The sequence below is a fragment of the Triturus cristatus genome, chromosome 6 (assembly GCF_964204655.1).
Source record: "Triturus cristatus chromosome 6, aTriCri1.1, whole genome shotgun sequence".
NCBI lineage: Eukaryota > Metazoa > Chordata > Amphibia > Caudata > Salamandridae > Triturus > Triturus cristatus.
The window spans coordinates 940482379-940507952 of NC_140589.1; the positions used below are offsets into that span (position 1 = coordinate 940482379).

General features: G+C 41.9%; 1 long non-coding RNA gene across 4 annotated transcripts in view; it reads right to left on the reverse strand.

Moving 5' to 3' along the window:
• Nucleotides 1-25574, reverse strand: part of LOC146820819 (uncharacterized) — an 86213-nt gene that overhangs the window by 23228 nt on the left and 37411 nt on the right. For all 4 annotated transcript variants that reach the window (XR_014963053.1, XR_014963055.1, XR_014963052.1 and 1 more), the window contains exon 3: nt 12303-12381. This is a non-coding gene — a long non-coding RNA (uncharacterized LOC146820819). The remainder of the gene's footprint in view (nt 1-12302; nt 12382-25574) is intronic.

Below are 25574 nucleotides of genomic sequence, written 5' to 3' on the forward strand. Positions count from 1 at the left end.
CATATACATTCGACTCACTGAATCTTTCGCTGTTTTCTTTGCTGTTTCATCAGCAAATGCATTTCCTCGTCCAACATCATCCGTAATCTTCTTGTGAGCACTACACTTCACTATCGCTATTTGGACAGGTAAAGCAAGTGACTCAAGGAGATCAGTCACTAACTGACCATGCTGTATCTTAGTGCCATGTGAAGTTAGGAAACCCCTCTCTCTCCAGAGACGCCCAAAATTGAACGCGACACCGAAGGCATACTGACTGTCAGTGTACACGTATACTCTCTTCCCTTTTGATAATACACAAGCTCTCGTCAGTGCTATCAACTCTGCTGCTTGCGCTGAATTGTGTCTAATACGTGCAGTTTCCACAATCGTATGTATGGTAGTTACAGCATAGGCTGAAACCGTATCTCCATTAGGCATCTTAAAACAAGAACCATCTACCCATAGAGTCCCATCTGGATTCTCTAACGGTGTGTCTCTCAAATCAATTCTTCCTTTTGTCTCTTCCTCAGTACGGAAGAAACAATCATGCTGATCCTCAACACTCTCCTCATTTGGAAGGGGCAATAAAGTAGCTGGATTCAGAGTATTGCATCGTTTGATGTGTACGTGACTAGCCAATAGCGTCAGCTCGTAACCAGTTAAACGTGCACTCGTGAGATGCTGTGTCTTCGTTCTGTTTAGTAAGGTATCCACTGCATGTGGCACCATGACAATGAGAGTGTTATCTAACACTATCCCAGCGGACTGTCGGATAGAAATCGCTGCGGCTGCTGTGGCTTTGAGACAAATAGGCAATGCTTTAGCTACGGGATCTAACGTAGCCGAAAAATAAGCACATGGCCGCTGTCTATCTCCAAATTGCTGTGTCAAGACTGATAATGCAGAACCTTCTTTCTCGTGAACATACAGCGTAAAAGGCTTAGTGTAATATGGGGTACCCAGTACAGGAGCAGAACACAGAGCAGTGCGTAAATCAATGAAACTCTTTTGGCACTCTTCAGTCCAAGGAAGGGGCTGAAGCGTATCTTTTAAAGTGAGTGCCAACAAAGGTTTGGCGATCAAAGAGAAGTTAGGGATCCACTGTCTACAATAAGAAGTGATTCCCAGAAAAGCACGTACTTCTCTTTGTGTGGATGGTACAGACATTCGGGCAACCGCCTGAATTCGTTCTGGTGTCAATCGTCGTCCCTCCTTTGATAGGAGATGACCCAAGTAGGTAACCTCTCGACAAACATACTGTAGTTTGGAAGGTGAGACCTTGTGATTCAGCTTAAACAAGTGACGCAACAGTGACATCCTTGCAGATATCTTCTGAATCGGCGGCGACTAACAAGTCGTCCATATATTGGATAAGGGCGGCACCAGACGGCAAATGAAAAGTATCAAGATGACATTTCAAAGCTTGGCTGTAAATGGAGGGACTTTCACAGTACCCTTGGGGTGCGCGCTTAAATCGGAAGCTTCGGCCTCCAAGAGAAAAACCAAAAATGTCCCTACTCTCTTCTGCAATTGGAATACTGAAGAAGGCATTCTTTAGATCAATAACAGAAAACCAAGTCGCTGTGGAAGGTATCATAGTCAACAAAGCAGTAATATCTGGAACAACAGGAAATTGTGGAATCACAATTTTGTTTACTTCTCGCAGATCAATTACAAACCGGTATACAGGAGGCTGAGAAGGATCAGTACGTTTAAGAACAGGAAGAATAGGACTATTGCATGTGTTGCCTCTCGTTTCTTCGACCACACCCTTCCGAATTAGATCGTGAATGATTTCCAAAAGCGCTTTTTCACCTTCAGCGGAAATTCGATATTGTGGGATACGTGGTAATTCAACATTGGGCTTGAGAGTAACAACATAAGGCGGTATTTCAAGACAACCCACATCATTCAGACCCGTGGCCCAAAGTGCTGTCGAAAGAGAAAGCAACTCAGGAGGAAACTGATCTTTAGACAGATACATTGAGGAGATTATCTTCTGACCCAGAGTGAGATGTATGCCTGAAGGAGAACAACATATTGTAGCATGCATTCTTTTCAATAGGTCTAGACCCAACAAATTCTCACCACAACCATTCGTTAACAGAAGTGAAGCTTCCAAATCATAAGGACCAACAGAAATAGGCAAAGGACAAGAAACCGGATTGCGAACAGGGGCGCCAGAGAATCCTACAGAAACATTTGTTAAGCCAGACAAAGGTGCCCCAGGGAGTTTAGAATGAATAATAGAACTTCTCATTGCTCCAGTATCTAGAAGAAATGGCTCTGATACACCCATTGTAGTGACGTTAACATAAGGGCCATTTTGATCTACTGGGATTGGCACAACTCCTCTACTTTGTCCATGGCTGTCCTAGTTGGCATGAAGACTCTCATTTTCGCCTTCAACATAATGGTCTTCATTATAATATTGAGCGGATCTCACATTCTGCTGATCAAAGTAGTTCATGGAATTAGGAGAAGGAAGGGCACGCTGTTCTTGAGTTCACATACCTCGACCTCTACCTCTGTTTGCTGACTGGAGGCCAGCACGACCTTGTGGAGCAGATGACGCTCCATTGCGCTGCAATAAAACCGGACAACTGCTTTTAAAATGACCTTCCTCTCTACAATAGGCACATTGATTAGGACCTAACAAAGGTCGCGAAATGTATGGCTCAGGTTTCTGATATAATCTCTGAAACTGCGGTGGCTGTTGAGTCTGAGGCTGAACATAACGTGGCGGATAAGCTTGCTGCAAGAGGACCTTCGTTTTTAAATCTTTCGTCTTCTTCTCTTGCTTTTCTTTTTCTTCTTTGTCCCTATTCTCGTAATATTGTGCAGTAGCCAATATTTGGGCAGAAGAAGAAACAGCCCAAGAACTTTCTGAATCCTTTATTTTGTGTGACAGCTCGGGAAGCAAATTGAATACAAATTTGTCCACGAATAGTCGCTGTCCACCCTCGGTAGCCATGTCCTGACCACTATGATCAATAAATGTCTCCTCGAAACGAGTAAAGAAATCAGAGACACTCATCTTTCTTTTGTTTACATGCTGCTAGCTTATCCCAATTCACTCTCAATGCAGGCATCATAGTTTTCATTAACGTGATGATTCTACCAGGAAGCTCCGAGATCAAAGCGTCAGGTTTTGCACCACCCACTTGGTCTCTATCTGTATCAGCTATGACATTCCAAGTAGCACCCAATTCCTGTGCGTGATCCTCTCTACGAATCTTAGCCCATATTGTCTGTGGGACTACATCACCCATTAGCATATCAATATCTGCCAAATTCATAATACAAGCATCGATTGTCTGCGATAATTCTTTGTAATAACCTGCAGGGTTCTTACGAGGATCTGGTAGAGTCTGCTTAAGGGCCAAAACTTCAGATCTCTTCCATGGTACATGTACCCATATACGCTGAAAGTGAGCTGGAATAGCTGGATTAGCACCTACTCCTGCAACCTCTTCCTTCCATACTGGAGGAACCTCTCTCATAGGGTAATTTTTCGATGTCAGTTTAACCGACGGATCAGAATCAAGAAAAATCTGAGAGAACAATAAGGTTCTATAAGAGATGAGTGTCCTTACAGCTTCCTCAACTTTGGAACCTACAATAAGTCCCTTTTCAAAATCGGCTTGGACATCTAACAAATCTTGTGAGATCGGACTCGAACTCACATCTTCCCATTCTTTAATGAGAATATCGCACATTACATTAAAAACATACCTTTGTGTAGGTGCATTCCATTGCAAAAAGGTAGGCATAATATCAGACATACTATATTGTGGACCCTTCTTGATCCATCTTCGTGCAAGAGAATCTAACTTCTCTCGTTCCCCGAAATCTGGGAACTGACTACGAGATTGTCTTCGAGCAAAAGCCGGAGACGCATTAAGAGCTCCAAAGAAAGGAGATAAAATACTAGTGACGGAATCTGTGAGACGCTTACGCATAGACGGTGAATTAGACATCAGAACTGGAGACAGAATATTAGGAGAATTATCAAGAGGAGAACTAGAAATTACAGGAGGAGCAGAAGGCAAAGGAGAGCTAAGATCAGGAGATGAAGGCTGAGAAGTTGAAACTAATGGTAAAACCGGCAAGGGCGGTAGTACTGGGGGAGGCAAATGCTGAAGAGCCGGAACCGGCGGAGGTACTACCAGCAACTGAGCAGGCTGTAACGGCTGAGGCACATTGGCATTTTGCGCATAGGGCGGAGGCAACCTCAATAAATGAGACATTAGGGGATCTTCTTCTATATCTTTCTTGTTATTAGAAGGACAAACAGGCAACACCGGATAGCATTTATCTATCGCCATGCGATGTTGTCTTTCTGAAATTTCAGTCGCATTGTCAATTTCATCATTCTTGCACTGTTGGGCAGCCTGTATAATCGTCATACCCTGTGCTTTCCTAGCTCGTTTTGCTTGTTTAATTTCTTTCTGTTTGGCTTCCTTACGCCAAAGGCGGAGAGAGTCAAACATTGCCGGCCGGGCTTTTCTTTTGAACAAAACTGTTTCTAAATTATCTAGCACATCAGGATCAAAACTACCGTTTTCTGGCCATTTAAGAACACCATCTTTCTTCGTGTATCGAGTCCATGTCTCGTTAAAGGCAATGGGGCCGATACCATGTTTCGAGTAGAGCTCATATGTGGGAGTTCCAACCGAAGGAATCGGACAAGAGTCCTCAAGTCGGAAGTCCCTATTACAACCAAGACAACAAATTCTTCCAAACTTAGTCAGACCAGGCATTTCACAATGTCTCTGGACTGTTCACAAACTTCAAGGGAGTAAAACTCAGTTTACGCAGCACAAATGCACTTACCCTCGGCTTTAGTCGTTGCAATAACTAAATCTAAGACACCTAAGGACATCAAACAAAGAACCAAAATTTGTGGGCGCGACCCACGAAAATACTTAACTTAACTAAGGACGTCTTCTTCCACCAACAGAGGCCCGTCTATCGTCTCGCTTTACCATACATCACCAAAGGAATGGGCCAAAGCAGGGCAGCAGTCAGGGCAGCGGTTGCCAGTAGCCGTCAGGAAGGAGTAACCGCGCTGCAAAAGACCTTCGGACCACTTTCGACATACAGGGGTCGCTTAGTGTGGTTCGCGAACCCTCCGGAATTTTCTTGCGAGGTTCCTCACGACCTTCGAGCAGAACCGGTACCACTAAAGCAGCCCCACGTTGGGCGCCAATTGAAGAACCAGAACCTTTTGGACCTGGTGGCGCAGGGTAGGCCCTCCGTCTTCTGGGGTCACCTGCTTCGTTACACAGAGACACGGGACACTGTGTCGGCGTTAGAAGATTGGATTTATTTAGCTGCAGCTAGTACAGTTATCCTAGAAGTATACAAAGTAGGTTCTCAGGAGACTGCCACTTCACTCTGTGGCGCATCAGATTAAATATTATACAATACAGAATTATTAACAAAACACACGCCCCAAGCAAAGAAGAAAAGAGCCAATAGGGTAAGTGGAAAACAAAGCGGAACCAGTAAGAAAGATTCGAAAACAGAAAGATCAGATGACTCGAAGAGACCTCTCCTCCAGCTGTGTTTGTCATCCCACCCCCAAACTAATTTATTAACAGATTACAACTGACTTGCAGGTGGTGAGATACGTTTGTGTGTATTGGAGGACAGGCATGACACAAGAGAATGCTAGCAGGAGACAGTGAAGGCCAGTCGATAAGATATGATCGGGAAAGAATGGTGTGAGCCTACAGATAGTTGGAACAGGGATTAGGAAAGCCAGACACGGATTAGTGTACTCGGCTAGTCCAAACATCAGCTTCACAAACAAGGCAGAGGACGGATTTTGACACCAAGCTACGGAAAAGGCAGAATAGACTTCGTTCGCCGTGCTGCCTGAGTGATGGCAACACAAAATGGCGGCGGGTTACAAAATGGCGGGTCGATTCGATCGTGATCGAAAATCGAAGTTCCTCAACATAAGTCTCCCTGAGATGGGTTTAAATATAGAGGAAAGAGTAGATAACCGAGGTACTCCCCTTCTCTCAAGTGATAGAAGAAGGCTTAAATGGCCAATGGTGAAAAGGTCCCTAGACAAAATGACTACCCTCCATCAAGTTGTCCATCAGGCATTCCTTGAATTAAGTGGTCATTTAGATCAGGGCCAGGAATTGTTTTGCAATCAAATATACAACATTCACACTGGTCTAGTGACTGCTCTTGCCGAATTACTAAATCCACCAATGGCTAAATCAAGGAAGAATAAGAAGGCCTCCACATGGTTTGATCTGAACTGTAAGAAAGCAAAGGGGACACTCCTGGAAGCAATTAAATCCCTGAACAGACCACTAATAAAACACAAGAGGCTAGATTATAAGAAAGCGCTAATCGAGGCCAAACAGAATTGGGATAACAGTAAATGGGATGCCATAAAATTTGCCCTAGGGAATAGGGACGTGAGGGAATTTTGGTCAATTATAAGAACCGGTAGTAGGGTTGGACAAAAGGCAGATGACCCAAACATTGCACCAGAGAGATGGGTTGAGCACTTCCAGCTGCTGTATGCCCCTCTGGCAGAACCAAATCCCTCCTATGATCCCTCTCCTCACTCACTGTCTCAGAACATCGACGAGGCACTAAATTGCTCCCCTGACAACCTTCCCTCACCTCTCACTCCTTACGAAAAATCCCATTTTAAAGTATCACTGAAGGAGATTGAACTTGCCATAAAAAGGCTCCCAGTAGGCAAGGCGCCTGGCCTCGCAACATTCCTGGCGATCTCTACAAGGACCAAACAGAGATTTGGGTTCCATATCTCTGTTTTCTGTTCAACGCCATAATTCAGGGAGCTAAATTACCTGATACCTGGGTGGGAGCCGAGATCATACCAGTGTTTAAAAAAGGATCCCCACTACTCCCGGCTAATTACCGTCCGATCAGCCTGATCGCTGTAAGTCAAAAACTATTTTCACGTATTATACTCGATCGGCTTCAGATCTGGATGGAGGAACAGTCGATTCTCAGCCCCCATCAGGCCGGTTTTAGGGAAAAGACATCCACGGTCGACCAGTTATTAAGGCTCCAACTCTTATACTGGAAAACTGTGAGAGTAGAGGGTGGCAGCCTCTATTTAATTTTTGTTGACCTTAGATCTGCCTTTGATTTGGTACCCCGTCAAACATTATGGGCAGTAATGGAGGATATGGGGATCCCTGCAAACCTCCTCAATATCATCAGGAGGCTCCATCTGGATAATTTTGCACAAGTGAGGAGTGGTAAATGGGGAGGCTTAACATCTAAATTCCCAGTCAAAAGAGGAGTCAGACAGGGCTGTGTTCTGGCACCCACCCTATTCTGTCTCTTTGTAAACGCACTGATTGCCCACCTCAAGGGGGTCAAAGACATCGATGCCCCAAAGTTACAAAATGATCAGGTGGTGGCATTAATGTTCGCTGACGATACTCTCCTATTGTCAAAATCGCCAAATGGAATCCAACGTGACCTGTACAGCTTTGATGATTTCTGTCACAAAAGGGGGTTGGAGATTAACACTAAAAATGCCAAGTTTATGGTCTGCAATCCACCAAAGACCAGATGTCCTAATCCCTCCCTGAATGGCATAGTGCTGGACAGGGTAACTGTCTTCGAATATCTGGGTATCACTCTCACAGATAGAATGGATTGGGGCCCACAATTGGCTAAGGTTAAACTAAGACTTGTGCAAACTATAGGTGGCATTTTAAAACTCCACAGAGAATCCACCTCCAAGCCAGTTGCTTCCATTATAGAAATATATAAAGCACAAGCACGGGGAGCAATTTTATACGGGGTGGAATTGTGGTGCCATTCCTCGATACCAGACATTTGCAAGACTGAAAATTTATTTTTAAGATCTTTGCTGGCTCTCCCATCTAGCACCCCTCTTATTCCCATCAGAATGGACATGGGTATTAGACATATAGAAGAAGAAGTGGCTCTACGGCCTCTAACCTATTGGCGTAGACTTTGGGTTACCCCGGAGCTGACGCACTTTAGAGCTGAAACCGCAGAGGTAATGGGCCTCTCTGGGTCTGAGAAACTGCCCTGGTTTGCTTTTATAAAAAAAGAAAGTATGAGACTGGGTTTACCAGGTCTTTGGTCTAATCCTACTGTAGCCCGTGCTGAGCTGTCACGTGCCGACTTGGTCCATTTGCACCATATGAACAGAATCACGGACATCCTTGGCAACCCCGGGTTGGGCTCGCTCACCCTCCACTTTTTTAATATAAAAGCCGAATATAGAGTGGAGCCGTTTTTAGATGAGATCTTGCCTAGTATAGCGAGAAAACTTTATCTGCAGTTTAGATATGGCACACTCCCGCTTAGGGTCTTCTCTTATAAATGGTCGACAGATAAGACTGTAGAATGTCCGGCCTGTGGGGCCAAGGAAGAGTCTGTGTCCCATGTTTTTTTCTTCTGCACAGGGTACAAATCCACACGACAACAGTGGCTTGTTCAACTTTGTAGAAATTTGGGGTTTAGTCATTACAAAGAGGCCCTCAGAATACTTAAATCCAACACTTCCACTGCTTTTGTTTTCTCTGTTTCGCGCTTTATCAATGCTATGTGGCGTAGAAGAAGATCTTTTTTATAATCATTTTAATCTATGTCTACCTCCTGTGATTAATTAACCAAGATTGAAATCCTGTGTCCTTTTTATTTTGTTTTATATCTTTTTAACTTCAAATAATTTGTATATACTATGATAATTGTATTGTGTTCTTAATCTTAAATGCTGGTAATACCAGCAATGTTACTGTCTGTATGTATGTATCTTTTAGGGTCTATGACCGAAATAAAGATTATTTGACTGACTGGCTTTCTAAAAGTGGCATTCCCAGAATAAGCTAAACTGTGAATCCAGAGACACCAAACTTGGATCAGTTTAATCTTCCCATTTGGAAATAGTTTAATCTTCCCATTTGGAAATTACTCTTATAAAATGTATTAGGGTAATCTCAAATCTCAAATGTTATCCTATGGGAGATATTGGCCTTGCAGTAGTGAAAAATGAATTTAGGAGCTTTTCACTTAAAAGTACATGTCCTACTTCTTAAATACACTGCACCCTGCCCTTGGCCTGGCCAGGGACTGACTTAGGGGTGACATATGTATTAAAAAGGAAGGTTTGAGCCTGTAAATAGGGCAATAGACGGGTGAGGGTTGTTTAATCCTATGGCTAGCCAGTGTTAGAAATGAAAATCAGGCTATGAGGTAACTCAAAGAAAAAAGACACCCAGAAGTGCTTGCCTGCGGTTGCGGACCCCTTCATGGCCATGACTACTAGGAAATTGAATCAAAACTAACATAAATAAAAGGTGATCAAAACATGGTAGAAGATATGAACCACATCCTTCAGTCGTGCACAAGACTGCAACCCCTTTCGAACTCTGTATGGTCTAATTTATGTTCATGCAGCAAATCGCAGCTCACGTCAGCTACAGAACTGACTCTACTTTGTGATAAAGAGGCATTAGTAGGAATTACTAATCAAGTAAAAAGATGGGTCGACACAGCTCTGTCTGTGGCTAAGGTGTTCATCTTAAGACACTGGAAATCTACCACTGTTCTACCTTTATGGAATGGTCTAAAGCCTTGGCCCAGCATGAACAGTTGATTTACAAACTGAATGATAAGGTGGCAATTTATTTTAAGCACCTGGGATTTATATTTATAAAAAAGACACATTGCCCAGTTTAGCCTCTTCTCTCAAGGGGCAATAGGATTTTATGTTACATAAATGTGTTTATTAAGCCTCACCCTGAGCTACGTAGTTTTACTTTTAGTTTTGTTAATACTATATCTACAATTCTGTTGTAAAGACACCCAATGCTCCATGATTTAACATTTCTTTTCCCATGGGCCTATGGGTGGGACTTACTCTATTTCTCATAAGATTATTCTTGATATTGTCTGTTGTTTAACTCTTTCTTTGAAGGATGGTGAAACACTCTTGTGCAGGATTATAATGTTCTTGTAAGACAGGACAGTTGTCTGTGTACACATAGTCCTTTTATTCCTTTATTCGTTAATACCTTTCTAAAGTATTGTACAATCTAATCAAAAGATTTATAAAAGAAATAAAGAATAAGGTGAAGGATTAGAATAAAAATCCGGCCCCAGAGAGACTTTGTAATAATTAAAATAAAAAAATCAATTAATCAATATGTATTTATAGAGCACGGCTAATCAACCACAAGGCAATCCAGGCACTACATTTCTGGGCTCAGTCAAAAAGCCTCTTTCTGAAATCTGCTAGAGAGGATGCTGACCAGAGGTGGAGGGTAAGGCCGTCCCAGGACTTGGCAGCAAGGTAGGAGAAGCTTCGGTGGATGGATGGTGTCTGTGCGAGGGTGAGGGACGTGGATCGAAGGTCTCTGGAGGGTTGGTGGACGTTCAGGCGGTGGTTGATATATGCTGGTCTTTGGTTGTGAAGGGCTTTGTAAGTATGTCAGCATTTTGAATTGGCATCTTTTCTGGATAGGGAGCCAGTGCGGGTTCCTGAGATGGAGGCTGATGCGCGTCCATTTGGACAGGTTAAGGATGAGTCTAGCCACGGAGTTCTGTTTCTTCATGAGTTGGTTCCTGCATACAGTTCATTGCAGTAGTCCAACTGGCTAGTGACTACAGCTTGAGTGATGGTTTTCCAGGTGCTATTGGGGAGCCATTTGAAGTTCTTTCGGAACATGTGGAGAGTATGGAAGCAGGCTGCAGAAACTGTGTTGATCTGTCATTTCAAGGTGAGTGTTCTCAAAGATCAGCACTTCGGTCTTGTCAATGTTGAGCTTCAGAGAGTTGGTCTTCATCCAGTCGGCGATATTTGTCATGCAGTTGCGGGAGTTGATTCTCATGGTGGAGGGGTCTGTTTAGAGGGAGAGGATCAGCTAGTTGTCGTTAGCATAGGATATGATTTTGAAGTTGTGGGTTCTGAGGATTTCGGCCAGGGGCGTCATGTGTGTGTTGAAGAGAGTGGAGGTGAGGGATGATCCTTGGGGGACACCCTAGATGGTGGACTTTGGTTCTGAGGCAAAGGGTGACAGGTGAATTCTATGGGTTCAGCTGTGAGGAAGGATGCAATACATCTGAGGGCATCACCCTGTATCCTGATGTGCTGAAGACTCTTAATGAGTGTGTGGTGGGATACGTGTTGAAATCCACTTGGGGGTTGAGGAGGATCAGGACCGCTGATTGTCCCCTGTCCATGAGGGTACGAATGATGTTGGTGACAGCGATCAAGGTGGTTTTGGTGCTGTTGTTGGCACGGAAACCATATTGAGAGGTGTCAAGCAGGTTGTTTCTCTCCAGGGGCCGTATTATACAAAGTACCCAGTGGGTGCAACTGCATTTGCCACTTGGGCACTTTGGTAATACAGAAGGGGCTGCAGACGCTTTTGTGGCCCCTTCTGTAATACTGAGAGTGCTGGTGCACAAACAGCGCCATTGCTTTGTAAGGATGGTGTTCCCTCATTTGCATGGGGGCGTGGCCCCATGCAAATGAGGGAAACCCTTTGCCTCTGCGCCCGCACTGTATTATAGATGCGGGCGCAGAAGCAAAGAAGCTGTCAGGTGGCACCCTGTCGGTGTGCCCCCTCATAGCAGCCCTCTGGAGGGTAAAGGGGTTCCATAGGACCCCCTAGACATCCCCTTGCAGGTGGGTGCAGTCTCTCACTGAACCTGCCTGCGAGGAGATCTCTAATCCCCTTTAAAAGTGCAGACGGGTTGCCGCCTGCACAGTGAACCTCGGAGCGGTTTCTTCAAAGGCGCTCAGTATTTCACTTGAATGCACTGCTCCCAGGGGCAGTGCCATCTATGTAAAAGGGTGCACTCTCCCTGTTTGTACCTGGTGCACCTGTTTTAAGGTGCAACAGGCGCAAACAGCGGAAGTGCACTCTGTATATAATAGGGCCTCAGGTGTTCGGTGTGCTGACGGTTGATGGCCTTCTCGAGAACCTTGGTGGGGACTGGGAGTAGCCAGATGGACGGTAGTTCTTGAGTTCACTGGTGTCGGCAGAGGATTTCTTTAGGAGGGGTCCGACTTCTGCGTGTTTCTATGCATCAGGGAAGGTGACTGTGGCAATGGATGCGATGAGAATGAGAGTGAGTTAGCAACTGATTTTCTTGTTTCTGAGGTTGAAGAGGGGGTGGGGCAGGGGTCCATGGGAGCTCCAGAGGGGATGGATAGTCTTAGCTAAAACAATGAATTAAAATGATGAAGCAGGCAGGAATAGCCAGGCATCTCCAGTTACAAGATAGTAAATAAACATAAAGGCAGCCGCAAACTACATTATACTAACTTGCTGTTATCAGTAGATCGGCATCCCTGCCATCAGCAATGTCCATCTGTGGTCCTGGACTCCTCCACAGCCGAAATTGCTAGGAAATCAAATCAGATCCAATATAAATTAAAAGAAAACTCAAAACATAAACATACGGCTTTATGGCAGCTGTGTCCTATATAAAATGACAATAGTGCTAGCAAAAATAAATGCAAATAATGAAGCAGACAGCTGGGGCCGGGAATCTCTAATTACAAGGACCAAAAGGTGGGCATTAATAATAATCCACATTTGTAAAGCGCGAACAATCACCCGTAAGGGTCTCTAGGCGCCGGGGGCCGTCAGGAAGATTAAGCAAGCAATTGCTCAGAGTCACATGGTGCTGGGCTAATCTGCCGCCGGTGCCAGAGCTCGAACCGTGATCCCCAGATTTCAGAATCAGTCGCCCTGGCCGCGGCGTCACACCTCTGCCTAAAGGTATAAAGGTAGCTGCAGAACAGCAAACTGTAGCTGGCTATCATTAGATGCATGTCTATGCAAAAGGCCCTCTAAGAGTGCAAGGGGAGGGAAAGGGGGAATCAGTCCCTCTGTCAGCACACATTAGAATTGAATAACTGACCACACAGCAACTCAAAGAAAAAAGATACTAGCAGTGCCAGTCTGCAGTCCTGGACTTCTCCATGGCCGACGCTACTAGGAAATCAATTAATAACTAACATAAATACAAGGTGAACTCATAGAATAAAAATAAGGCACCGGAGTGACTGTGTTCTAATTGAAATAACAGTGATAGCTAAAATAATAAATTACAATAATAAAGCAGGCAGGTGCTGCACGAAGATAGTGATGACTCCAAAGACAATCAATATTCCATTAGAATGAATAAATATGGTGTTAACAACGGCCTTTAAAATAACTGTGATTATGGGACTGGTGAATATTTACAATCATTGAAGTGTGCCATAAGTAACAAACTAGCAAAATAAGGTTAAACAACATAATTGGGTCCTCAAGGTGGTTACTGAGGACCCTGCATTTTGGGTCCAATGCAATTCTTTTTTCTCAAAAAGTCTTTCAGAGCAACTACATGCCTTGCAAGTAGCACAGTGCTCCATGGCATAATAAATAAACATAGGGTATAACAGTAATTGTTATCATGCAAAAATACAAGATCAATTTCAAACCTAAAATACAGCACAGAGAAAATAAGTAGTAATTAACATGCAACAAATTACCATACAAATTGTAGTTTTTGAAGGTTGAAACAGCCGGTGGAATAGAGGAAGACCTGATCACAGATCAGTGCCTTCTTTACCTAAGGAATATCCAAATGTAGAGGGCCATACTTACAAACTTCATTTTGTAGTACATATAGTAGTACTACAGGAGTACTACTGAATTACCATAATATGCTTTCCAGAAACCTATGAGTATAAAGATCCACCTCCACCTCTCCTTTCTTTTCTGCGGGGAGATAATCACACACATAAGTTTACTAATTAGTATTAATTGTGGGAGGGGGTACCTGAGGAGCGGCTGGAAAAAGGGCCATACTTGGGCATATTTTCTACTAAATGGGAGAGTTTTTGGGAGGGCGAAGGAGAGGTTTAGTATAGTTTGAGCACCCATCCTGAAAGGAGTAAATCCACTCCTGTTCACAAACTGCACTTCTAAAGTTATTACAGCCAAAAAGGGGCCCAAAACAGTAGTCAATTTCGCCTACTCAGAGCTGAAATAAAGCCAGCACACTCTTTCCCCACTACTAGTACTTCCAATGGAACTCCCTCTGACAGAAAAGAATGGAGGTAGAGACTTAAAATAAAAGTCCATAGAAAATAAAGTTAAATTAAGTTTAATTATTTAAAAGATTTAATATATAATAAAATAGAATTTAATGTTTAACAAATAACTAAAAATAAAACACTTTATTATTCAATTATAAACTATGTTATGTTATGTTATCTGGTATTTATAGAGCGCGCGTCTACTCCCAAGAGTGTCCTGGCGCTAAGAGAAAAAGACCACCTAGCAGTATACCGAACCCCGGCCCACAGCAGAATCGGAAAAGTCCTAAAACTGGAAAGCCATGTTTTCAGATTCCTCCTAAAAGTAAGGAGGTCCGGTATCTGTCTCAGAGGGAGAGGGAGACCATTCCATAGTCGAGATGCTACCGCTTGAAAAGATCTTCCCCCTACCCGGGAGAGCAAGACCTTCGGAGTCGAGATCAAACGCTGAGTAGTGGACCTCAAGGTGCGCTGCGGTGTATAAGGCTGAAATCTTTCTCTTAGGTAGGGGGCTCCAATCTTATGAAAAGCTTTGAAAACCAGGACTAGACCTTTAAAATGAATTCTTTTTCGCACCGGAAGCCAATGAAGTGAAAACAGAAGATGAGATGTGCGAGTCCTGGGTCTTGTCAAAAAGATGGCCCTGGCCGCCACATTCTGAATCATCTGTAGTCGGCCGAGTAAGTACTCCGGTAGACCCAAATACAGGGAGTTAACGTAGTCCAGTCTCGACACCACAAGGGCCTGGACTACTGTTTTCCTGTGGGAGACTGGAGGCAGGGGGAGAAAATTCCTCAGCATTTTCAGCACCCCAAAACAGGTCCCAGCCACCGATTGGACTTGCGCCTTCATGGAAAGGGTGGCATCCAATCTAACCCCCAGGTTTTTCACGATAGTAGCAGCAGACGAGGGGGGGGGGACATTTCCTGCGGCCACCAGGAATGCCATGCTTCATATAGACGAGAGCCGGAAAAAATAATCTCTGACTTTTCAGAGTTACACTTCAATTGATTTCGACTGAGCCAAGAGAAAACCTCAGAGACGCAGATATTTTTCCTTTCATTGAATATATTTAAATTAATAATGGATTTAATAAAAAAAAACATTGTGAATAGTGTAAAAATGTTTCCTTTCCTTCTAGCTAAATTTAAAATACATGTATAAAATGAATGTACAATAATATTTGACAGAAAATACTTCAATTTTCGTTTGAAGCTGAATAAACTTTTTACATTTCCCTTATAATTTACCTAACAGACATCTTTGCAACCAAGGTGGAGATTCGCTGTGGTAAAGTATAGGGAACATTTCTGTATACTTTACCATATGGAGACTCCGAGAGCGGGTGGAGATCTCCAAATAGTTAAGTGTGGGGTAATATTCTCTATGTTATACCTTAGAAAGATCCCCCCCCCCGAGGTGGTGGAGATCTCCCTATGGTCAAGTATAAGGAAAACTAAAACAGTTTATTAAACTTGAAAAACTTTAGTTATATTAAATATTATTGTAAGGTTTTCATATATGAATGAATGAATATACCAAGCAAGCTGGTCCACTAGACTTCATGTGCTTTACATAAAATACAGTTGAGCTCGAACATTAATCCACTGATGCCAAAGGAAGGCACATACGAAAGCCAGAGGAGTGATAATGTCATTATGTCCTGCCCCAGCAATGGGTTGTGCATCTGCTAAGTGTGAGTTTTTGGGTGAAATTGAGACCAGCTAATAAGGAATTGCCACCAAGACCAAAAAAACTCCATTAGGCCCCACTTGGCATTGTGGAACCTCAACCCCACAGGCCACACATTAGTGGGCAAAACCAAGGAGTGGCTTATATTTTAATATTTAATTTGACTCCTTTGGTCAAACTGAGACCAGTTCTAACAAAGTGGGATTGTCCACTTCTCATTGAAAGCAGGTGTCACTTACTGATTGTGAGTCTTACTCACTGTAAGTAAGGGAAACTCACTAATAAAATGGTGTTCTCTCTGAAACTCTAAAGATCATCATTGCATGTTGTGTGGTATAGTATAACTTCTATAACGTAGTATTATTGTCAACAATATTGTGATACACAAATATTGCAGCATAAATATTGTGATGCTAAATATAGAGTTTATGTACTTACAGTGTAAACTGCAAAACTATTAATGACAGAATATTGTGGCACTAAATATTGAGATTATATATCTACATATATCGGTATATCTATATTCATTCATAAATCTTTATTTCACATTGTTTCCAGTGCATATAAAGAACATTAAATAAAAAAAATCTCTGATACAAATATATGTACATAACATATAAAATGATTTACAAGGCAAAATTAAAAATTCATCTATTAAATCTGATGTTTAAAAAGACAATCATACAAAAGTATAAAGTGCATTGTGTCATCGATCTTGAACTCAGTCATCTCCATTTTATCCTTTACTGACCCAGTCCGTTTGGCCTTTCTAATAATCAAGTAGTATGTATAAATGTATGTACATATCATGTAACATGCCTCATAAAACAGGTTTAGAATTCATATATAAAATCCAATTATTAAAAAGACAATCTCCGCAAAAATATACAATGCATTGTGCCCTTGATCTTAATCTCAGTTATATCCCTGTTATCTTCACTATCCCATCCTGTCAAGGCCCTTTAGTAATCCAGGAGGACCATAAAAAGCATGCCATAATATAACAAACAAAGGTATTGGACAATTGTTTTATAAAATGAAGTGCAGCTCAGCATTGTTTGAAATTGAATTTTTGCAGAAGGGGGAGAATCTAACTTTTCCTATATGAGTTATAAAAACTACAAAAGAATAATATATGCAAGTCGGACTGGTCTGACCTTTTGTCACAAGGACATGCTGGCAGATTGTTTAGTGAATAAATATTCTTGGGAAAGCCCATCATTAATGGCATATAGTTCAGACAAAATCCAACTAGGATAAAACGGTATTGAGGATTTACCACAAACATTAGATATGATTCACCTACCTGAGTAAAGAGGGGCATTTGAGGGATAACTTTACTGAGAGGTTGGTGCAACTTGCTTCTACTCAGTCACTTACGGGCTTCTCTAGTAATATTTGTTTCATTCTTTCTTTGGACATGGATCTACAGCTGGAAGTATTAGCAAATGGACCCCCAAACCTAGACTTCCCAACGTTGTTGTCACATGTGGCAAACATGTGATTTTATGTAAATTGTCCGAGTGCCATAACATAATCAGAGGAAGTCTCAAAACGTCTTAAATGTATGGGGCCGCTAGCTCTGTGTGACAAATAAAATATGCACAATTACTTGAGAGTGCTAGTAATCTTTTGTAAAAATCATCCTCTATTCTTTGTAGTTGATCGATTGCCACCATCCCCCAGAGCCCCACTCCATATGATGCTACAGTGACAGCTTTGTGGTAAATACCTTTTTTATGACCTCAAATATCTTGGAGCCTAGCTTCTGAATGAAGATAGCCCTAATACTTTTCTCCATGGCTAGGGCCATATTATCCACCATGTTTGACCAAGTATATTTTCTGTCAAATACAACCCCCAGGTAAGTAAAGGTGTCCACCACTGCCAATCTATGAGACTCTATGTGAAACACTGGGAGTCTTTTAGGTTGTATGCATGTCACCAGTGCAAAGGATATGGCGTCTTTAATACGAAGATCCATACTAGTCATGAATTTGGAATAAGCCTCTATACATTTCTGTAGCCCGACCCCAGTTCTTGCAACTAACACAGCACCATCTGTATATAGCAGCATTGGAAGGGGAGCTGCTTTAAAGGTGGGTACATCTTTTGTGACTCTCTTCATGGCTGCCTGCACCCCGTTGGTGTATATTAAAAATAAAAAGGGGGCAAGGACACAACCCTGTATTACTCCCTGTTTTATTTTAAAAGGCCTTGAACATTCTCCATCCTTGCCATAGTCAACACATGCAGTGGGTTGGGCATACATCTGACGGATACAAATATTTTTGGGTGCATCTCTTCCATAGTGGCACATATTTTGGGGTGGGGAACACAATCAAAAGCGGCCGTCAGGTAGTCCATAAAGGCCATATAGATTTTCTCAGATTTTGCTGATGTATATTTTGCTATGCTTAAACTAAAATTAAGACATTGGTCTATTGTCTCCTTGCCTTTTTGGAAACCATATTGCACTGGTATTAAGGTATTGTTCTCTGTGGCACAATCCCCCAATCTGTTCAGCAAGAGTCCTCCCATCAGTTTTGCTGTACTATCTAAAAGGGAGATAGGTTCATAGTTCTGTGGGTTGAACCTATCCCCCTTTTTAAACATGGGAATTATTATTGTTGTGTTCCATGAGGCTGGTGGGCCCACATTACTTATAGTATTAAACATATTTGTTAAACATGGGATTTAAATCTCTTGATAAGCTAGAAAAAATTCTATTGGGACCCTGTTCGGGCCCTAATAAAACATAAAGTAGAAATTGCAGAGATGGCGGTTACATATATGCTTGACATGACACTTGTCACTGAAACATGGGCAGAGGAAATGTCCGACCCAGACCTGGTTCTAGCTATTCCAGCGGGCTATTCGATTCTTAGAGCAGATCGAGCAGACAAGCGGGTGGGTGGGTCCAGCAATTATCTGCAGAGATTATCTGTCAGTCTCTGGTTCCGCAGCTGGAATCAGCCCAGACTGCAACGTTTTATCGTTCCGGATTGCATTAAGCAACAAGCATTTGCAATGCAATCGGTCTCGCTTTTGGGACCTTATAAGTTTTTAGCTGTGTAGACAAAGAAAACAACGAGTATAAATTCTATATTTTAGAATGCCAATGGATGCCATAACTGGTTCAGTGCCATCATGATAATTTAGTCTTAGATATTACGCGGCCTCAAACACCATGATGCTATTAAAAAAAGCACAGAGAAGCAGTGCATCTTTCAATTGTCCTTTGTAATATGCAAAGCCAATAGTCCTGGATTGTTGTAGGTGTAATGTTACTTGTTGTATCATATAAGTGGATGCTGACAGAACCAGCAAAATACCAGTAGTGTGGCACACTATGCTAAGCACATATGTTTAGCTTACGTGTTTTAAGCCACGCCCTTTATTAGATTGGCCATGCCCCTTCTTCATCTCACTAGTCAGAAGTGGGCTGAGTAAAATACATTAATGACAATCTACCTGACATTTTTCCACAATACACCAGTAAAAAAAGATCTCTGGGATTTGTGGGTATTGAAATGGGAATGATGTGTTGTTACTGTCTCACCTTGCTATAATTTGTAAAATGTGCCAATTACATACAGTTATTCCCAAAATTACATTTTTCAGATTTAACTAAAGCAGGAAAGGGTGCTATGAACAATATATTGATGCTTCTGTCCTTTCCACTAAATTTACTACCCAATTCTTAGGGCTTAGTTGTTGACTCTGACAATCGCTACTAACAGACACAAAAATGTGCCTTTTATTTTTCCACTGCAGCTGTTTGTAGTTGAAAGTCAAACAAATTTAGAGAGTAAGCACAATTGGTTCTTTATTTCATGGGAGTAGACTATGGCACGAAATAGTTTGTATCATGCTTTGGTCGAGGGTGCATGTCTTATCTTCCATGTATGCTTAGTCAGCCTCTGTTGCACTCTATGCGTGAAATGTTCATTCTTATGTTCTGTTGTGTAATAACTTATAAAGCGCATAGCTGCCCAGAAACAGAAATGCCATTACGCCAATGAGTAACTGAAATTTTCTTTAGGTAAAAATCATGTTATTTTACATGGGAACAATGCATGAATTAGCAATACAGAATGCTTACAGCAGCTGTTTTCGTCACACACCATCCGATTTCCACTAAATAAATCGCTCTAAAAGCCGGACTGGCTTTTCACGTAAGAATGCTTAATTTTATTTGACATTTTGTGTATTTTCACATGAGATTCGTCCAGGCCAAAGCATAACAAGGAGAATTGGGGAAATGTGCATGAATCAAGTAATGCCGCCAAGCTTTGACAGATGAAACCTTCATAAAACGAGAAGACCCGTTTTGAGACAACGAGGTGTGAACTCTCGCATCAAATGCAGGGACAGAAGAAGCCTACACACCATCCCGACACATTGTCTGAGTTCACAACTGTAATCAGAAGGCACAGCTGAAAAATAGACGTGGGCATTAATATCACATTGTGCAGCGTCTCGCGCTGCCTGAAAAGCAAATGAGCGAGACACATTGCATGCGCCAACTTTGGTGAACTGTCATGAAAGCTGACGAACGTGCACTGCAAATGTATTGCACTGGCATCTGGGGTGCTGTTTTCTTTATTAGGTATGAGTTGCTGTTTGGGTGGAAAGTTCTGTACTTTCGGCGCTACATTTGTCAGTGCCCAATTCAAATGTGGCACAATCCTCGTGAATGGCTACACCCAAGAGCCATTGTGAAGTTGAGGTTGAGGAAAGATAGAGGGTAGTGCCTTCTTAGTAGATCAGCGTCAATAAATAATAGACGTCAGGAGAATGCTCGGATAAATATCGCTTATTTGGTTTTATTTGTGTTTTAGATAAAGTGCAAATATAGATTGTGGAGAGAAAAGCCGAAAGCCGACACGTGTTTCACCCTAGTGGCCCATTGGCCGTGGGCTTTTTCAAGTCAGTGCTTCGGTATCATCAAAATCTTCCTTTGAGGTCAAATAATTCGTCTCTGCGGTCTCGGTTTACGTAGTCAGATATAGCCTATATCCTATATAGGCTATATCTGACTACCTAAACCGTGACCCGGGTTCTCCGAGACCGCAGAGACGAATTATTTGACCTCAAAGGAAGATTTTGATGATACTGAAGCACCGCCTTGAAAAAGCCGACGGCCAATGGGTCACTAGGGCGAAACACGTGTCGGCTTTCGGCTTTTCTCTCCACAATCTATATTTGCACTTTAACTAAAACACAAATAAAACCAAATAAGCGATATTTATCCGAGCATTCTCCTGACGTCTATTATTTATTGACGCTGATCTACTAAGAAGGCACTACCCTCTATCTTTCCTCAACCTGTTTTCTTTATTAAAAACTCACACTTGTCTTCAATGCTCAATCAGATGCATAATAAAACTTTCTCTGGTGCCGTATTTGGACTGGTAGGCACCTGTTGTGAAAAGTGTTTCAGATTTACACATCCCAGCCAACACTCTCCGTTTGAGATTTAGCAGTAGCACCCGGCAGCAGAGGGACGAGCGGCTAAGCACCCAGGAGCGCTCAGCCCTCGTGCACAGAGCTGCCTGCAGGGGAAGGGCAGCGCGGTCACTGCACTAACAAGCCTGAATGGATGACAAATGTGAAAATAGGTGGGGGCATATTAGCAAGGCCGGCGATAAAATTATAAAAATATCGCAGTTTCCTGCCGCTAAAACGGCGATAATGGTCTTGCTAATATGCATTATAGAATTCCAATAGAAGGCCAGGTTAGATGTGCAGGACATCTATTGGAATTCTATAACGCATATTAGCAATTCCATTATCGCCGTTTTAGCGGAAGTTTCCTGCCACTAAAACAGCGATAATTTTATTGCCAGTCTTGCTAATATGCCCCGTGGTTTTAGATGGAGCTCGCGAAGACTACATTGAGACACAATGGAAAAACTTTTGCAGTTTAGTGGCCCCTTGAAAATTACGGTAATATTGCCCTTTCTTTTGATAGCTGCCTTTAGTTAAGATAGAATGCCCCTCGGAACGGCGTAGCAAGATTCCGAAATGCATAATAGGTGAAGATTAGTTGTGTCAAGAAGACTGCCAATGTTGATTTGGAGAGGTTTGGAAGAGCGGACATCGTTAAGCATGCATATGAAATGTAATCATGGTAATACATGAGTATCACCAGGGTTAAACAGAGTGCTTGCTCCCCTTAAAGGTAGAATACTGGCCTGGCAGTGACCTAGTGTCTTGGCAGCCTGGCACTTATGTGCGCACCCCTCCGCATGTGAAACAGCCCCTCTCGTACACATAACTAGGGTGTCGGGCTACCAAAAATTAGAGGTTGTTGACACTAAGGTGTCAAAAAAATAATGCACTGGGGCTGATGTGAGGCATTATCACCACCCCGTTGTCAGAGCAGTGGACGGGGCACCACAGCCAAGAGAATCCATGGAATACGGCGCTGGCAACAAAAACCCCTGCAGTGCCGGACCACAGTGCCACGAAGTCTGTGCGAGCACAGGCGGCGCAGGGAAGGAACAAAGGACAGCTTGCTTGGTTCAAATTAATGGCGACATACCTGTCCTGAATCAATAATGAAGAAAAAGTTCTCTACCTGTTTGTTCCAAAATGTACTCTGTATCATTAGATAAATAGGTTGACACTCAAACTAAGGCTAATCATAACAGAAACACAAGAACAGTTTAAATGCATAAACAAAAATCAGTTAATGAGTGCTTTTATTTTTCACAATAGTCGTTATTCAAACAGTCGTATTCACAACACGTGCTTATTCGTGACTTAATGGAGTAGACATCAGAACATATACAAAAACCATAATTTTAGAAGGTCCCAAACATCATCAGCTGCACACAAAATCACAAACTTATACCGGTATCACAACACACCAACATCACACTTCATACTTACAAAAATAAAGAAATGGTCAAAAATGACCCGGAAATGACCGGCTGAACATTAGCCGCAGTAAACAATGTATAAATGAAATCATAAGAAAGCATTCAATACAATATTAAAAGGTCCATGTTGCATCTGAGTGATAGGGCCCCTATCACTCAGATGCAACATGGACCTTTTAATATTGTATTGAATGCTTTCTTATGATTTCATTTATACATTGTTTACTGCGGCTAATGTTCAGCCGGTCATTTCCGGGTCATTTTTGACCATTTCTTTATTTTTGTAAGTATGAAGTGTGATGTTGGTGTGTTGTGATACCGGTATAAGTTTGTGATTTTGTGTGCAGCTGATGATGTTTGGGACCTTCTAAAATTATGGTTTTTGTATATGTTCTGATGTCTACTCCATTAAGTCACGAATAAGCACGTGTTGTGAATACGACTATTTGAATAACGACTATTGTGAAAAATAAAAGCACTCATTAACTGATTTTTGTTTATGCATTTAAACTGTTCTTGTGTTTCTGTTATGATTAGCCTTAGTTTGAGTGTCAACCTATTTATCTAATGATACAGAGTACATTTTGGAACAAACAGGTAGAGAACTTTTTCTTCATTATTGATTCAGTATTTTTCCCCTGAGCCTCTACCTATATTTACCTTGCAGGGGTTCCCCTTGTTGTATTGGTTGACATACCTGTCCTGGAAAGTATCAGACAAGGCTGTCCAAGTGAAGCTGCATAGGCGCACTTTATTTATTTAGGGATACCAGAGGGTCGCGGCGGTACCCACGTGACCGGTAGATGCTGGGCTCACATATTTTTCCATTTAAAGGAATAGTCTGAGCTGGGAGATCCACAGGGGGAAACAATAAATGAGAGTGTCAGCTAATTGCGCAAGGGTTGCGGAAAGGGAAGACGCACAAAGGGATCCCTCCCTCGAGCCTCCCGATTAGCGAGATGTTGAGCATGCAGGGGGAGGAGGGGAATTCCTCTGAAGCGACAACAATTAAGAACAAGCGCTTGCCATAGCGCTGTTTATATTTGCATCGCGCTTTCACTTTCAGTGAAAGCGTAAGCACGATGCAAAAATAAACACGCTGCACCCTGTCTCCTTTTGGGAGGCCCATCAGGACTGGATCTAAGAGGCTTGTTTACATAACACGCCTCTGAGATAAGAAGTTGCTTCAAGACAGCCGTCAAGCAAGAGACCCTGTCCGGATGGGCCGTCCCAAAAGGACAAAGGGTGGTAACACAGAAGCCTCATTTTCAATGGAAAGCCACCGTTTACCATAAATGGTGACGCTACCCAATGAAAATGAGGGGCGGGGCTTCAAGCCCCCCTTCTGAAATATACTCACCCTCAATTTGTCTCGCAGACGCGAGCAGCGCATGCTCGCTGCAACGCAGGTATGGGAGACCTAAAAACTATACTTTTAAAGGCCTTTTGTTATATAGGCCCCCAGGTTCAGGAAATACCTTTGTGAACTCCATTAGTCCTTTTATTGAATCTAGTATCGACACAGCTAATTTCTCAGTGTTGGGTGATTTCAATTATCACTTAGAAAAACTGGAGGACCTCGATACAGCTTCACTAGTCGAAATTTATGGCCAATTTTTCCTTGACTCAATGTATATATTTGAGGCAACAATAAGACAACACACATTTTACAATATCAATGATGAACTTCTAAATATATGTACTGAAAGAACCAATCAAGGCTCTTTTTCTTATGAAAATACAAAGTGCATATTTTATTGATAATCAGTTAAACAGTAAAAATCACTCAATCATACTATTCCATTCATATCTACAGTCATACATCTCATGCAATCTAAACTCTATTAAAAACAACGTGATTACAGAATAAATTGTAGTTGTTGGCATCCAGTTTTTGTGTTCATAAATGACCTGTGGGGCACAATTACAATTCTACAGTTGTATTTGCATTCGAAGAAATGTGTGGCACAATAACAATTCTACAGTTGTATTTGCATTCAACGCACGTTTCGGCACTGGGAAGTGCCTTCGTCAGGAAGAAAGGCCACATTACGAAAAAAGGTGATATCTGGAAAGAAAATGCTTAACATGAGTGGTTCTTTCTTTTGATTAAATGATGCCGCATAATTGCGTGTATTTAGTATTAGTATGTTTTCAGATAACAAACAAGATCAAGGCAGAGCAACATGAGTGAATGCCAATGATTTATGGCTGGAATAGGACATGTGAGATTGTCTCTAAATTAGTCAGAAATTCATAAAAAGAGGAATACAATGATTCATGAAGATTCATGAACCAATTGCAAGGAGAAGAATGCGTTAAAATAATAAAGGAGTAAACCGTATAACCTTGTGATTTGTGAATGGTGATAAAGAGAGAAAAGAAAAAAGATTAAAAGGTAAATACCACGTCCCCAGATGTTGATAATGGAGCTTCTCCATGATTGCAAACTATTTATGACTCTACCCCTGAAAATGGAGTGAATTAAATCTTTACCCTATTTTTATCGAGGATGCCCAAGTTTCAACTACGGTTTGTGTAGCACAAATTTTCTTGGGAGTCTGTAAATGTTAATCTAAAAGGTAAAAGCATGTCCTATGTTACAGTATCTTATCTTATATGTAATACCATCATCGTTTTATCCATATATTTTTAATGATAGATATCTTGATATATTTTCTTTAAGGTGTAAAGATGTATTGTGTGATGCCGACAAGGTTATACAACACTGAAAGTCAATTCTTTAATCGGACATCCATGAATGATAACTGTAAGGAAAGAACAGTATTGCAAAAATGTCAATACTTTTGTTTTTTATATGTTGTAATATAGAGGTATTTAATAAACAAAAGTGATTCTATCCTATCAAAAAGTGTAAAAACGTGATACTAAATAGTTAATTGATTACTTGATTTTATATATTT